At 34.4% G+C, this 15159-nt stretch overlaps 1 pseudogene; it reads right to left on the bottom strand.

Moving 5' to 3' along the window:
* Positions 1 to 5690: 5690 nt before the first annotated feature.
* LOC149571292 (alpha-xylosidase 1-like) lies at positions 5691 to 9094 on the bottom strand (annotated as a pseudogene).
* Positions 9095 to 15159: the final 6065 nt, after the last annotated feature.

The following is a 15159-nucleotide window of genomic DNA, read 5'->3' as shown; positions in this document are numbered from 1 at the left end:
TGATCCATGTCTACTATTGTCAAGTGTATGGTGGTCCCAATCAACCTTTTTTCATCTCTAATTTTGGTATGCTCCCAAAGATTTGGATCCTTATTGTGCCTGTAAGAGACGTCTATATCCAAATACAACTAATGTTGGCACATCATTTTCATTGTGCCTTTTGCCTTGGACATGCCTCCTTATGTATTTTGATGTTATTTAGCTTTCTTGTGTATTTTTTTATGTTGTTTAGCTCATCATAGATAACTAATTTGAAATAGTTCCAAATGGGTCTCCCTTTGTCAAGGTTTGCAAAAGTGCTTTCCTCTACCATCTCTACGTGCCTATAATGTTTTCAGATGTTGCTAACCCAGAAAATGTCGATGTATTTAAGTTGTATGCAAAATTTCAACCATTTTAAAGTTTGAAGACTTAAAAATTCTCATCTTTCCTAATTTTGATTTTATCAATATTTTCAATTTTAGGTTATTAGATGTAACCATTCTCGCATACAATCTCTGCATTCCTTGCACTTGCCTATTTCCCTTGTTATTCATTTGATTATCACTTTCCATCATGCTCTCCTTCCAACCACCAATTTTTTTGACTCTTGACTATTTACACTAAGTTACCTTCGTTAATTTCAAGCTTTTGACCTTTCCCCTCGTCAATGTTAGGAATAAGGCATCTTGAACTTTGTTAATTTCTAAGATTGTTGTTTATTATTTTCTTATAATTTTTATATCATGTGTATCATATAATTTTTCTTTGTAGGACCCTACGTTATCCTACATTGCAATTGACTAGGATGACAAGCATTCTAAATTATAGGAGATAGGCATCTCACTTTGTGGACCCCAATGTACGCTATTTTGATGGCATGTGCCATAAATTGTGAAACTCTAATGATGAGAGCTTGTAGTATAGTGTAAGACTTAGGACTATTGGAAATAAGGGAAGTGGTAGTATTGCATTTGGGAGACACAATGCTTGTCAACGAGGATCTTTTGCATCCATACAAACTGCCTTGCAAATTAAGTGTGCTCCAAGCCATGTAAGGTAGGCTATGCATGGTAATAGTTACATTTTGCATGCACCGAATCTATTTTTTATGTCATGTGGCAATCGTAGGAATCCATTTTGGAGTTATATAAATATGAGACATGTTGGAGTGATTGGTATGAACTTTTAGAGGGTTTTTAGTTTTGCAAGTATTGTAATACCATCAAAATTGTTCGAAATTTTTTGTGTTGAAGACTGCTAAATTATCTTAGTTCTAATATTGTATTGTAACCTATTTTGATTATTGATAATACATTTTGATGCACTTTTGAAATATAGGGTTTTTCCTTTCAAGATTGTTTCTGCATGCAAATTGTGTTATAGTTTTAAGATTACACATTTTTTAGGGTTTAAAAAGTTAGCATCCTCTCCTCATTAAAGCAATAGAGTAGGTTATTTTTCATGCCCTGCTTCCTTTTGATAGGTATTATAGTTCAATTATTTTCAGTCCTAGTTATTGGGTAGAGAGTCTTTTGTATTGATCTTTATTTAAGTGGGAGGGTTCTACAAAATAAAGATGGTTAGCACATCTAGAAGAATATAATGAGAAAGGTTTAATGGTAGCTTTGGGGTTAGTTTTTATGATTTGGATGATTTTGACATCAATCTCTAATTTTTTAGGCCTTTTGAATGCAATTGCAAGACTATATATCTTTAGAATTAATAGTTAATCACTTAATAATTAATAAAATTTTAACTAATTATAGATCCTTTCTACTTTATTCATTTAAACTCAATAGCTCTTTCCCCATTATTAGATTAAGCCATTTTTATTAATATATGATGTTGTCATCATTGTATAGATCGACGACACGATGATTAATCTAGGGTTTCTTTCTCCTTGTCTTAAGGTTTTAGTATATTTTGTAATTATTAATTTAGACTATTACATCGATACAATTATGAAGTTGTTGAACAAGTCGATTTGATTTCTTTTGTAACAAGTATTTAAAATTTCACTAGTAAATGATTTTTGAGAGCTTTAAGATTGAACAGTTTAACTTCCAATATGATATCACAGCACCATAACTAGAACCTCCTGCATAAAATTTAAAAAGGTCTAACTTCAAAAATTTATTTTGGTGTACTTCGAAGAAAAATAGATTTCGTTGTTGTATAGATGCTATGTAGGCTTTGCGTCAACCTCTGTATAGAAATTTGGTACACGCTTGCATGGAAATCTGACTTGTTTGTACACGATTCGACATGACAATTTCTGTTTATATGCCACTTGTTTTCCCTAACAAGGTGATGCAATATGTTTTCCCTCACTGCCACCATTTATTGTTATGTTAATATGATGAATTGTCAGCCTGGCTAACACTCATCCTCAACCGACTCTCTGATTTCGCTGCATCTCATTGCTCGTACACTATTCACGTCAATCCTTCAGTGCTTAACGAGGGTCCTAACTTGGGCGTATGATCTCTCTCTCTTTTTTGTCAACCTTAGATTATTGGAAAGCTAGTTTTGAGTTCTAATGGCACAATTCATTTTTTCCAGATTTTGTTGTGGGTGAAAATTATTGTCATTTGAAACTAGATCTAGCTGTTTTCACTTAGACGCTCGTAATTTTCACCTTATAACTCATTTTTTAGATTCATGTGGCATCAAACAGCTTTTTCAACCCTCTACGTTGACTTTAGACTTGTAATCTGCAAAAGATTACCAGTTACCTATTGTATTCATCACATCTGAAGATTTCTATCTTTTGTTCTTTTTCTTTTTGAAAAACATGCAAACAAATGAAAAATATATTGAAGAAAGAGGTCTTTTTAAATTTTTTATTTTTGAGTCATACTGTTTGTTTTCTATCTAATATAGCATTGTGTTACAAAATCGTGGATCTAACATACATAACTCCCTTCACACCATACACCTATTATGAAAAAATGAATGGATATATATTTGATAAAATAATGATTATATAGGGTGATCATGGGTACAGAACTTAAACCAACAGAAGCCATTGAAAAGAGAAAATGGGTCAATGGGCCCTTGGTCTACTGGTGAACCCACCAGGGATCAAGTCTTGCTGAGTGCAAGGCTCCGACATCATAAGGGATGAGGCTGGGATCGTGCTCCAGGTGATTTTGATGGGGTGGATGCCCCTCAGTCCTTGACTCTAAGCCGAAGAGGTTTCAGGCATGAGTGGGCCCGTATCAGGTTCTGAAAAAGTCTGTGGTGGCCTTCGCTGGTTGGTAGCTCGCAGGCTTCATGCCTCGCAGGTCTCAGCCCTCCATCGAAGAAAAAAAAAAAGAAAAAAAGAAAAAGAGAGAAAATGGATTAATATATGTGACAAAACTTTTGGGACATTATGCATGTGTATGTATCTTGACCCCATTGGAGTCCTTACTTGCGAAGCAAGATATTTTGAGAGGATAGTAGTTGGAAAGGGAACTATTAGTTTGAATCATACATATTTTAACAACATCTGAGACTTGTTCACCAAACTTAAGTCTCTCAAATTGTAGTTGTCCTAATGTGATCTTAAGAAACATGACTCGGACCATTTGTTCCTAAGTTCCATGCTTCCAAACTTGATCCAAACTGTCTTTGATCCTTGACCATAGTATTCAGGAGCCTCTCTTAATTTGACCCTTGCACATCTCCACACAACCATTTGTTTCTAAGTTCCATGCTTCCCAAGCTTGGTCTGATCCAGACTGTCAGTCCCTTGACCATAGGATTCAGGAGCCTCTCTTAATTTGATCCTTGCACATCTCCACACAACCATTTGTTTCTAAGTCCCATACTTCCCAAGCTTGCTCTGGTCTAGACTGTCTTTGACCCTTGACCATAGGATTCAAGAGCCTCTCTTAATTTGACCCTTGCAAATCTCCACACATATTGGTGAACATTATTTATACGATTGCTAGTGGGAAAGGGTTTTTTGATCAGATGATGACATATTTCATTACGTACTTTGTGTTCCTTCATTTTCCTCCAAACCTAACATATGTAGGCGTATGATTGTTGAGTTCACACCCAATTCAATGCTTATTAGACAACGATATAGTTATGAGATTATTGTTGTTAAGAAGTTGATGATGCATCTTGAATGTATTCCTTCTCCCACTTTTGATGATTTGCAATATCTTTTACTGGACATTCTCATGCATCTTGAGTGGATCAGATATCCAAGGACGAGTTTGCTCACTAGAAGCTATGTGCACATTCATTATCCACCTTGGTACATGAGACTTGTGCTTACCTTACACCTCCTTTACGTCCTACATATTAAGTGATCAATTTAGATTAGTAGGATGGCAGTTGTCTTCCAATTCAGCTTTGTGGGATGACTTACTATTAGACAAAGTAGCATTATTTGTTGTGTCACACATTGCAATAATGGGAACATGATTGAAAATATTGATCTCCTCTTATATCCCTCCTGTCATCACTTCATCATCGCCTTTCGAGGTTGTTCTATAAACACGTTCATAATTGGATTTGCTTCTATTTATTTGGACTAGATGACATTTGAGCAGTTTCTTGGGGCACTCATGTTCAGACCTCTCCTCACAGAGTATCCTCTACATTCACCATTAGATTTGTTTCTTCAAAAAGAGAGGAACATTGTGGATTTTGAATAATCTTTAGCCTTCTTCCCTGTGCAAACTTTCTTGGCAGATAACCTTCTTAAAGGGGTCCATCGTCTGTTTTTTTGCTATGGGGGATCTTGCTTATGTGACTGTAGTAGTACGTGGAGGGATATGTTGAGCTCTATATTCATTTGTTACATATACCTTTTTTTTCTCTATTTTGCAGAGCTTTTTTCTTTAGGATTTTTGAGAGTTTTTTTGGTTTGTACATGGTTATGTCATCATGCATCATGGTTGGGATTCATCCATGCATCTCATTAGAATTTAGAGTAAATGAGTAATTATCTAATAACTAATTAATCCATGATTAAATTTTACACCTTGTTAAGTCTAATTAATCTATAGAACTTAAATTTAAGAGTGCTCTTTCTATTATTTGATTGAGATATTTCTAGCTCATGTTGCCTTATGCATAGGATGACGATATTTGATATAATCTAATGTTATCATTATGTAGTGTTCAATTCTAAGGATTTACCATTCATTGTAATCAATCATACAAGCTGTTGTTGGAATCATTTGCCATTGTGCCAAAAACTTGAATTGTCAATGTCTGATACAAAGTCTAGATTAAATCTAATGTATGAGAAGTGGTCAAGCCATGTCACTATCCCAACGAGGTGCTCATTATCCTCTCAGCACCGAACCTCTGACTAAAAGAAAACTCAAACCAGTGACTCAAGGACCTGTACAAATTTCTGTTGTGCATTTCCCCCAATATTCTCAAATCCTAATAGAAATGCAACTACTATGATGAAAGGAGTCTTCCCAGCTTCCCCAGTAATATATTCACCACCTTGCAGGGCGAAATCAAGCCCTCATAAACATGAATAGTACATTGTAATTGTATATTACTGACTGGTATCAACTAAAATTTATTGATGATCTTAGAAGTAAAGATTTGACTTTTTTTCTCCTACGGATTTATTCTTTGCAGTAATATAATATCCCATCAATTATAATTTTCAAGTGGTAGTGATAACTATAGAGAACATTAATTTATTTGATGCACCAATACAATTTCCCATCGAACATAACTTTCAAGCCAATACTTTGTAGATGTATAGTGAGAATGGTATTAAATAGCAAGTTTAGATCTTGCCACATAAGAGTCTATTGGTTACTAGGAGTAACAGTCCATGACAAATCAAAGTCTTTTCCTATAGGAAGAGCTAATCCACTCAACTCTAGAGCAATGCTTTCGACATGGTTGCTTTCCTTTTTACTTGAAAGTGAAGAGGAATAAGTAAATCCAAATGCTGATGAAGAATAAAGCTTTCCATCAAGTTTAAAATCTGACGGAGAAGAATGAGTTGAGGAGGAATGTCCCAACACCACAATCGTCGCTACAATCCACTCTTCCTCCAAAGCAAATTGCGCCATCTGCACCTCTGTCCAAACTCGGACTTTGTTCCCGTCAGACTCACCATACAACTTCACATAAGTAGACTTTCCATTTTCCAACTCCATATCCAAATCCTCAACTCCGTCAAGATACACTCTCCTTGTGCATTTCCACCACTAGACTGAAACCCTAATGGAAATGCAACCACCAAAGTGAAAGGAGTCTTCCTAGCCTCCCTAGTAGTATACCCACCTTGTTGCATGGGCAAAATCAAGCCTTGATAGACATGAACATTAATAGTGTCCATTGTAACATATTCTCCCTTGGACATCAAAGCCTGGGACATATCATTCAAGCTATACCAACTTCCCTTGGGGAAATAGGCACTAACCTTGGTAGTCAGATTTTGCAACACAGGTGACACAAGCACCCCAGGTCCCAGCATCATCTGGGTGCTTATACCATAGGTACTTTCGTCGTCTGGAAAAGAGAAAAACAATGGTCGAGTAATGGGAGCTCCGCTGACATGGGCGTCATAGCCAAGAGTATAAAAATAAGGCAAAAGGCGGTAGCGCAAGCCCAAAGCCTTGCGGGCAGATTTGGCAACAGAATCCCACAAGTAAAGTTCTTGCCTCTTGCTCATCTGGCTGGAATGAGCTCTGCTGAAAGGATAAAACGCCCCCAGTTGAATCCAACGTCCACATAGCTCCTCACTGGTGCCTCCATTTTCGTCAGCAAAGAAGCCGCAAATGTCCGAACCCACCGTTGGCATGCCAAACATCCCAAAGTTTAGGATTTGAGATTGAACGTTTTAGATCCTCCCATGTGGCCTTGTTGTCGCCAGTCCAATGGGCTCCATATGACCCTGAGCCAACAAAGGTGGAGCGAGAAAGAACAAAGGGGCGCTTGTTGAGCAAGTTCTTGAGCGCAGCATGTGTGGCAATGGTCTGCGAGAGACCATAGAGGCTGTGGGCATCATATTCCAAGACGCCATTGTAGTGAACAGAGCTGGTGGCAATGGTTTTATAGCCCAACGGGATACTGTTCCCCGAACAATTGATTTTGTATGGGGGTTCGTCCCATCGTGTGTTTGTGATGTTGACGCAATCCAGCCAGCACAACCATGGTACGACGCCTGGGCAAGGGCCGTTATTTGAGACTCTGCATTTCCCTGTACAGAAGTTGGAGATCTCGTTCATGTCGATCCAGAGACCATCTACAGGAACCATTTTGTGGAAGCGAGAGATTTCGTCTGCCCAGAAAGATACTGTTTTGGCATTTAAAAAGTCTGGAAAATAGACAGCACCCGGCCATACTTGACCCATATAAGGTCGTCCATCATGCTTTATGAACACATCTGCTGCCATTCCACGCTGAAAGGTACCATAGCTTTCATTTACATTGATCCCTGTAGCGTAAACAAACATAAACCAAATTCAGAATATTGTAAAGCAATCTCACGATTCTTTAGGTGGTCATGCTCGTTATACAACATCGAACTCTCATAGTAGTTTCTCTGATTAAAAACTTTGGGTTTTGAAAGGCAATAATGTTCAACACACATTTAAAAAATGATTGGCATCTGATTCAAAATATGAAGTTATGATCACCTACAGCAGATCAAGATAACATTTTACAAATAAACAAATGGGCCATGGATGGCATACCTGGATCGATGGTGACAATGTAATGGAGACCATTTTCATGAATTCGATCAAGGAAAGGTCGTAGCTTCTTTTCAGGGTAGTTGATAGGATCAAGAGTAAAGTCTTTGGCTGCATCCATATGGTCGTCATCATTCCATATGACATCCAGAGGAATTTTTGATTTGTTGTAAAAACATTCTTGTATCCCCATCTGCACTGATGAAAACCTACACAAAACCATCATAATCATTTAGTGATGTAATCAAAAGCATATATGAACATGAAATGCAGATCAGGGCATATATGGACACACCGAAAGCCCAATAGGGCATTGGAGCTGGACGTCCAATGAGCTCGGTGAACTGCTGAACTACATCTAGTGGAGACGAACCTGCAAAGATATAGAAGTCCAGCAAACCCCCAATAACTTTGTATGTCAGCTTACTGCCGGTATAAAAAACTTCCATCCCGTTGCTATTCAACAGTAGAACTCCATGAGCTACGCCTCCCTTCCTTAAATCCATGTAAAAAGGATGCAAGCCATACAAATCTGTGTTTAAATTAATGGCAGAAACATCAGTTGTATAAAGAGTATAAGGCTCATTGGGAACAATCTTGATCCCATTGGGCTGTGTGTTCTCTCCAAGTCCATAAATTGAAGCTGATGTGGGAAGGCTTGTGCTGATTTCCAAATACTGATCCTTGAAAACCAACTTGTCATACGAGGAGTTGAACAGAACGTCTCCATTGGATTTGCGCTTGATTGCTAAACCAAAAGGATTAGCTGTGCAGGAGAAGATCAACTCGTTGCCTGAGAACTTAGAGAATCGAATTCAAACACTGGGTTGGCAGTTTTAGAAATCTGGCTTCTTTGTAGAGCAGGTACTTGTGGTCTAGGAAGCAGGTCATATGGAACTTCCCATCTTTTCTTGTCTGCATCGGTTATATGAACTCTCACTCGGTCCTGTGTCTCATGCCTGCATTGGAATCCAAAGAGGTACAAGAAGGTATTATAGGCCAATGCTTAACAAAACAACCCTAACCCATTGTGGCTTGTATAGCTCAAACGGAAAACACAAAAGAATCATAACATAAAGATGAAGCTCGAAACACATTTAGAGTGAAAAAAACAACTGATGTAGCAACGTCAAAGCATAAATCATACTTGACATTAAGTTTAAGACGAGGAATATCAGGCCCGTATGTTTCAGTCTATTGTATGAGCTCCAAACTTCCTATCAAGCTTCCATCAGGCTCTTCACTGATAGAAGCAAGACGATAACCATAGCCAACTTGCTGACAATAGCCCACAGCACAGAGGCTGCAAATGATCACCAAAATTGCGGCTAGAAGAGCCATTGTAGTGTATGGAGCCATCTCTCTGTACTGGCCACTCTCCTATTTGTTAGGTTTGGATGATTTGTTTAAGATACAAACTTGTGAGATTGTCGGATTCTTGTTGACCATGAAGGATAAGACTTGGTCCATACTTCAATGCCGATGCACGAGGTTGATATGCTAATGGAGGAGAACCTGTAGATTCGTGGGCAATAGGGACAGAAAAATGATTTGTTTACAGCGAGGTTTAGAGATTCCAAAATAGGCTTTCTAATTGAAATTTGAATGGCTGGTGTGACTGGGCCTTTACCTTATTACGAATTTTGAATGCATATTTGTCAGAAAGTCGAGAATATGGAAAGAAACAGGTGGACAAGATGGCAAAGATCTTGGAGAAGAACTTTATACCCCCATTTTTAACTTCTTTTATTTATTAATCTGCACTTTCATATGTGCAAGAACTGTTAAATGTTTTAAGCAGGTCAAAATATCTGGAAATTAAGAAACAAGTAGAAGCAAGATAAATGGAAACACATTGGCTAGCCAAGCTCTAGTCAAAGAAAATGGTGCTAAAAGAATAGGTGGCAGAGTTGCAAACGCATAGGGAGAGATAGGGAGAGATGGTAAGCTTGAATGGTCGGCCATGAAGCAATCATGACTAACTTTAGTCAAAACTAACGAAAAAACATGGCAGACTGAAATATGGCAAATGACCCTATTTCGTAGAGGAAAATGAAAGTGACAAGGAAAACAATTCAAAAGACTTCAATCTGTGGGTTCAAATACTTAAAAAGTCCAATTATTGGATATTAGCAGAGGAAGAGGAAGTGACTAAAGATAGTAAAATATTAGCAGAGGAAGTGACTAAAGATAGTAAAACAAAGGGAAAAAAGATTAAGGAAGGAGTGAAGGATAAAAATATGATTATTAAAACGATAAGAGCTAATGGTCTAGATGAAATTATTTAAATTTTTATAGGTGATTTTTAAGGGACAAGTTAAAGTCTAACAAATATATCAAGTAAAAAAAGATGGTTAAGTCAATGGATTCTTAGTCTACTAATAAAGTTGAATGATTCCAAATTGGATTCAAGTTTTGCTGAGCACAAAGACTCCAATATCATAAGGGATGAGGACAAGATTCACCTGACAAATTTTGACAAAATGAATCTCTTTGTCCTTAGCTCTCTTAATCGAAGAGGTCAAGAAACTCCAACAAAAAAAAATTATAAATTATAAATAAAAGTTTTAGACCTATGAAAGTTAAATACTAGTTGCTAAGCTAAAAGACGCTTTTGAATGGCTCTTACTTCTTGGATGAAGATTAGTCTAAGAGGATAGAAGAAGAGAGGAATGGATTGAAGTAATAAGTAGAGAGAATTATCAAATGTGGTTAGAAAATGGAAAATAAATCATTGTTGACTTTTTGTCAAAAAACAACATAGCACAATGAGAGAATAACAACGAGAAAGCAAATACAACGATAAAAATAGTGCATAGAGCACAACAAGAATAGCTAAAAAATGTTAAAAAGCATAAATCAAGCCTTTGTCTAAAGGCAAATACCAATCAAGCCTCTTCAGTTCCTAGTCAAAGGGGAGTGGACTTGGGGTTAGGGGCTATCATTGTTGGAAGAGACATAATTATGTTTGACATAAATTGATGAATATAATGGTTGCAAGCTACCTATCTTTTAAGGTTATATGAAATTTGCACTTTGGAATGAGGAAGCATATGGTGGCATATTGGTCTTAATAAAAGAAACATGGGGAGGAAACATTGAGTGTGAATAGACCCAAATAAACATTGCATATGGTTTAAGACATCTAAGAATAATATAAATGTAGCATGTAACTTTTATTTACAAGAATAAAAAATACCAAGAAAAGGTTTAGATGATAAAAACTCTTATAACATCACTAATTGAATCTAGCTTGCTTCCAATTTTGTATCTTTTATTGCTTCTAATATGACTTCTATTATATTATCTTTTATTGTTTTTAAAATTGCTTCCGTTATTACTTCTTTGTTTGCTACCCGAATTGCTTCCTAACTAATACCATGTTTTGCTTACAAGAACTTCTAGTTTTGCTTCTAAAAGTACTTATTTTGCTTAAATTATTGCTTCCCTTTTTTCTTTGTAGATCTTCTTGCTTTGTTTCTATTTATTAATGAAATATATTTTGTTTTAATTATTGTAGTCATATATTTAGTGATATTAGGGTACGATAGAATCAAACCACCATCCTCTTGCTTGTAAAGTAGGTCTTCCATTGAGCTACTAACCTATTTTAAAGAATAATCATATCATATGGATATCAAGACTTTTTGTTAAAAATGATTCCAAAATTATCCAATTTTAAATTCAAGAGCAACAAAGCCGAAGGTGGGGATAGCTAATGATGTTCTAAACATTGTTACTCAAGACCCACAAGAAAAATCAGCCTAAATCTATCTGCATTTAGAAGCATACGAACTTAGGAAGGAAGGGAAGTAAAATTGAAACACAACTAATTTGGACCAATCATGCATAAGAACTTGAAGAAATTACGTTACATACCTTAGAGGCAAGCATGATGCATAAACAAATTCAAGGCAACAAAATCACTTCTCTAATCAGTTTTACTAGGAAATTTTCATAACATAGTTGACAAGGGTTCAAGCCTTGCAAACAAAAGCTACAAGACTCTAAGAAAACAATTTTACACCATCCTTAAAAATGAGAGGATAGACCATGTGGCTATATTTTATTTGATCACATTTAAGATGTCATAAAAACCAAACCTTTAAGCACTTACTAAGACCACAAATTAATGGAAACATCAAAATTTGTAGTTTGGCTCCATTATGCAAGTTTGGTCAAATGAGATTCATTGAGTATATGTCAAGGAAAATGAAGAGGAATTAATAATTATCCACCTAGATGCAACCCAATGGAGCACTATGGAATAACTTCTAAAGCTAAAGAGTCAAAATATGAATTCATCTCAAGGGGAATCTCATGGCACTTGCACTAGGTGACTAAGATTCTTGGGTACAACTAATTTATCTATTTTAGCCTTGGCTTGCTCAATTTTCTTCTCCAACTTAAAATATGGGAAGGTAATACATTTGCACACCCAATATTCAAGCACACAACAAAAAAGAAGTAATAAATGAAAGTATAATTCCATATAAAGGGACATATGCTTTAGCATTAAAGTTTGTCTTTCACTCCCCTTGTGAATCGTTTATTGGCACACCTGGCTTCCCTTTTTTCGCCTTGTTTTAATATGTTTCAAGCACCTATAAAAGGTCTTTATAGAATAAACAAGAAACAACACTAGTATCCAAGAGCCACTATCTCGAGTCTTTCTATGCGTATAGACATGCTAGATCTTAATAAACCCATACATTTTTATACAACAATAACAAAAGTATAAACTCAATGCAATATCATTGTGGTAGTTAAGCAAAGTGTCCTTGTTGAAGAGGCATTAGTGTAAAACATAATACATATTTGCATTTTGAAACATGAAATATAAAATGTGCATGCCTTCAATATAAGACAATAAAAATAGACACACCTCCAATGCTATCATTTTTCCTACTAATGTATCCATTTGAGTGTTGTATGACTTTGACACAAAGCATTGATGATTATAGTGAATTGCAACATAAACAAGAACCAATTTTTTTTAATGGGCAATGCTTTGAAGCCAAGATTAATTAATTATTATTTTGTGTTAACTTGGAGTAGATTTGAACTCAGTACCTCCCAGACGAGAGACTCACAATTTACCATTGTGTTGTAAGCTCTTGTCTAAACAAGAACCAATTTTCATGTCAATGTTAGAATTGCACATAAAACATTGGTTTATTCATACAAGAATTGACATGTTTGGTGATAACATAATAAATGAATACACTAGTCATATAAAAAATGTATGATTTTACCATATGCCAAAATCCTCAATCAATTTGTATTATAATTGAAGGTAAAGATATAGCTAGTTTCTTGTTAGTGATTTTTTAACACATTATAGTTAAATACAGTTGAAAAGGATTATTTAGATCTCCTCTAGTATTTGAAGCTAAGCAGTAATCAACGTAGAAATTGATTTTAGAAGCAACTTTGAAAGCACAAAAAATATAATACAATTAACCATGTGTTTTAATAAAACAAAGATACTTCATTAGCAAACATGAGATATTTTCAACTATTTTCTACACTCTATATCGAGTTATCAAATAGCTAGGGTTCTTTGAAATTGTTAGCCCCAATTTTAAACTTGAAAAATTCTAAATTTTTTAGATAAAAAATATTGCATTGAGTGATTCATAGTTGAAGAAACCTAACAACCCTAAAATACTGATTGTTTTGTCATCTCAAAGAAAGAATATATGTGACCTCATGATCATGATGAGCTAGTTTCCATGGGTTCTATGCACAATGGACAATTGTAAAAGGAGAAAATCAACTAATGATTCTATTAACACGTGTCATAGAAAAGTTGTGCATAAGAGGTGTTTTGATAACAAAAGGTCGTTAATATTTAAAGCATCAAATAAGTATTGAGTATCTTGAATATTTGGAAAGTGAAGGTTTATTGGTCCCTTTAAATTAATCAAAATTGTGGGTGCAATTTCTAATGCTAATTAAAGACATGAAAAGTTATCAAAGCATTTAATAATATTTTTGTAAGTTATTAGTTCTTGTGAGTAAGTTATTAGTTGTTGCCATAGGCAGGAATACTATTGCATCTATTAGATGCAATTAAAAACTATAAAATATATTACTTTAACCAATAAGATTCAAGTATTATTTTAGTTTCTAAGTTGTTTGATAAAGTTTGAACATTTTTATTATTTTTTGAAATGGAAAAGAGTCATTTAATTGAAAGCTGATTGGCTCTCACTAATAGTAGTAAGGGAGAATTTTTTTTTTGAAACCAAAAAATCAAGAAAAGTTGATTAAGAATATCATAAAAGATGATGTGACACTACATTTATTTTATCATTTCAAGAATTTCACAATTTAAATTCTTTATGAAGTTTGAATATTTTTATTTTATGAAAAATAAGAATAGTATTTAATTGAAATCTTATTGGGTCCTACTAAGTAGTAATGGAGAAATTTAATTTTTAAAACTAAAAATCAATGAAAATTTAAAATTCTAACTTTATGTATTAATTGTGCAATTAATATAATTATTATGAAAGATCTGTCACACCACACTTTACTTTACCATTAGTCAAATTAATCATAATAGAATGTACTAACTCATGAAATTTTGATTTATTTTGTCTTTAAAGCATTATCTTTTAAAAGAATTACAAGTAATAAAAAACTAAATAATGTAACAAAGAATTTTAAAATGGTAGTTATTGTACGTAAAATTATGTTTATTGTTTATGTATTTAAAATTTAAAATATATTATATCATTTTTGGGTGTCAAGTTTTTGATTAAATATTTTTTTAATAAATAAAATTAGTGTATAAAGATGACAATTAATTGTAGTTTCTTTAAAAATAAAGAATTATTTGATGTTAAATATTTGTAAAAAAATTATTTTTGTTTCGTAATTTACAATTTTTCTAGTTTTTTAATCAGATAATTCTTTCTTTTAGGATAAACAATTGGTTTCTAATTTCTTATATTGCAAACATGCTAAAAATAAAATAAGATCTATTGTACTGCAGACTCCAAGACACAGAGAATAAGCAATTTAAATTGTGGATATCTTTTTTATATGTAGAATTTAGTTATAACATGTTTATGCTTTTGTTAGGGTTTTGGTTGGTATTGTTCAACCTTGCACAAGATCTCAATGATCCATTTGTTCACAACACATTACAAGACATTTATGTCAAATTTATAATTGCATTCAAACTAATATTCTAGAAATTTTATTTATTATCACAAGACTTCTCATGGAAAAACCAATAATGAAAAAAATGTGTTGCCTTGTAATGTATGCATGATTTTTTTAGTGAAATCGAATAACATTTCTTGAGGGCTTATGAAGACGCTTTCCAGTCTCACAACTCTTGAAGTTAAAGAATTCCATTTTGTTCTAAAATTCTTATAAACTTTTGAGTTTTTTACGATAGAGTTTAGACTTACCCATTTTTTTAATTAAATCATGTCATTAGACATTTATAATGCTCTAAATTTCTTCTCTTTGTATATGTATAGAGTAT

This window comes from Cupressus sempervirens, chromosome 2 (assembly GCF_028749045.1).
Source record: "Cupressus sempervirens isolate cs-2001-9-10 chromosome 2, ASM2874904v1, whole genome shotgun sequence".
Lineage (NCBI taxonomy): Eukaryota > Viridiplantae > Streptophyta > Pinopsida > Cupressales > Cupressaceae > Cupressus > Cupressus sempervirens.
Note: the sequence above shows the minus strand (reverse complement) of the source record. Positions and strands in the feature narration are given on the sequence as shown.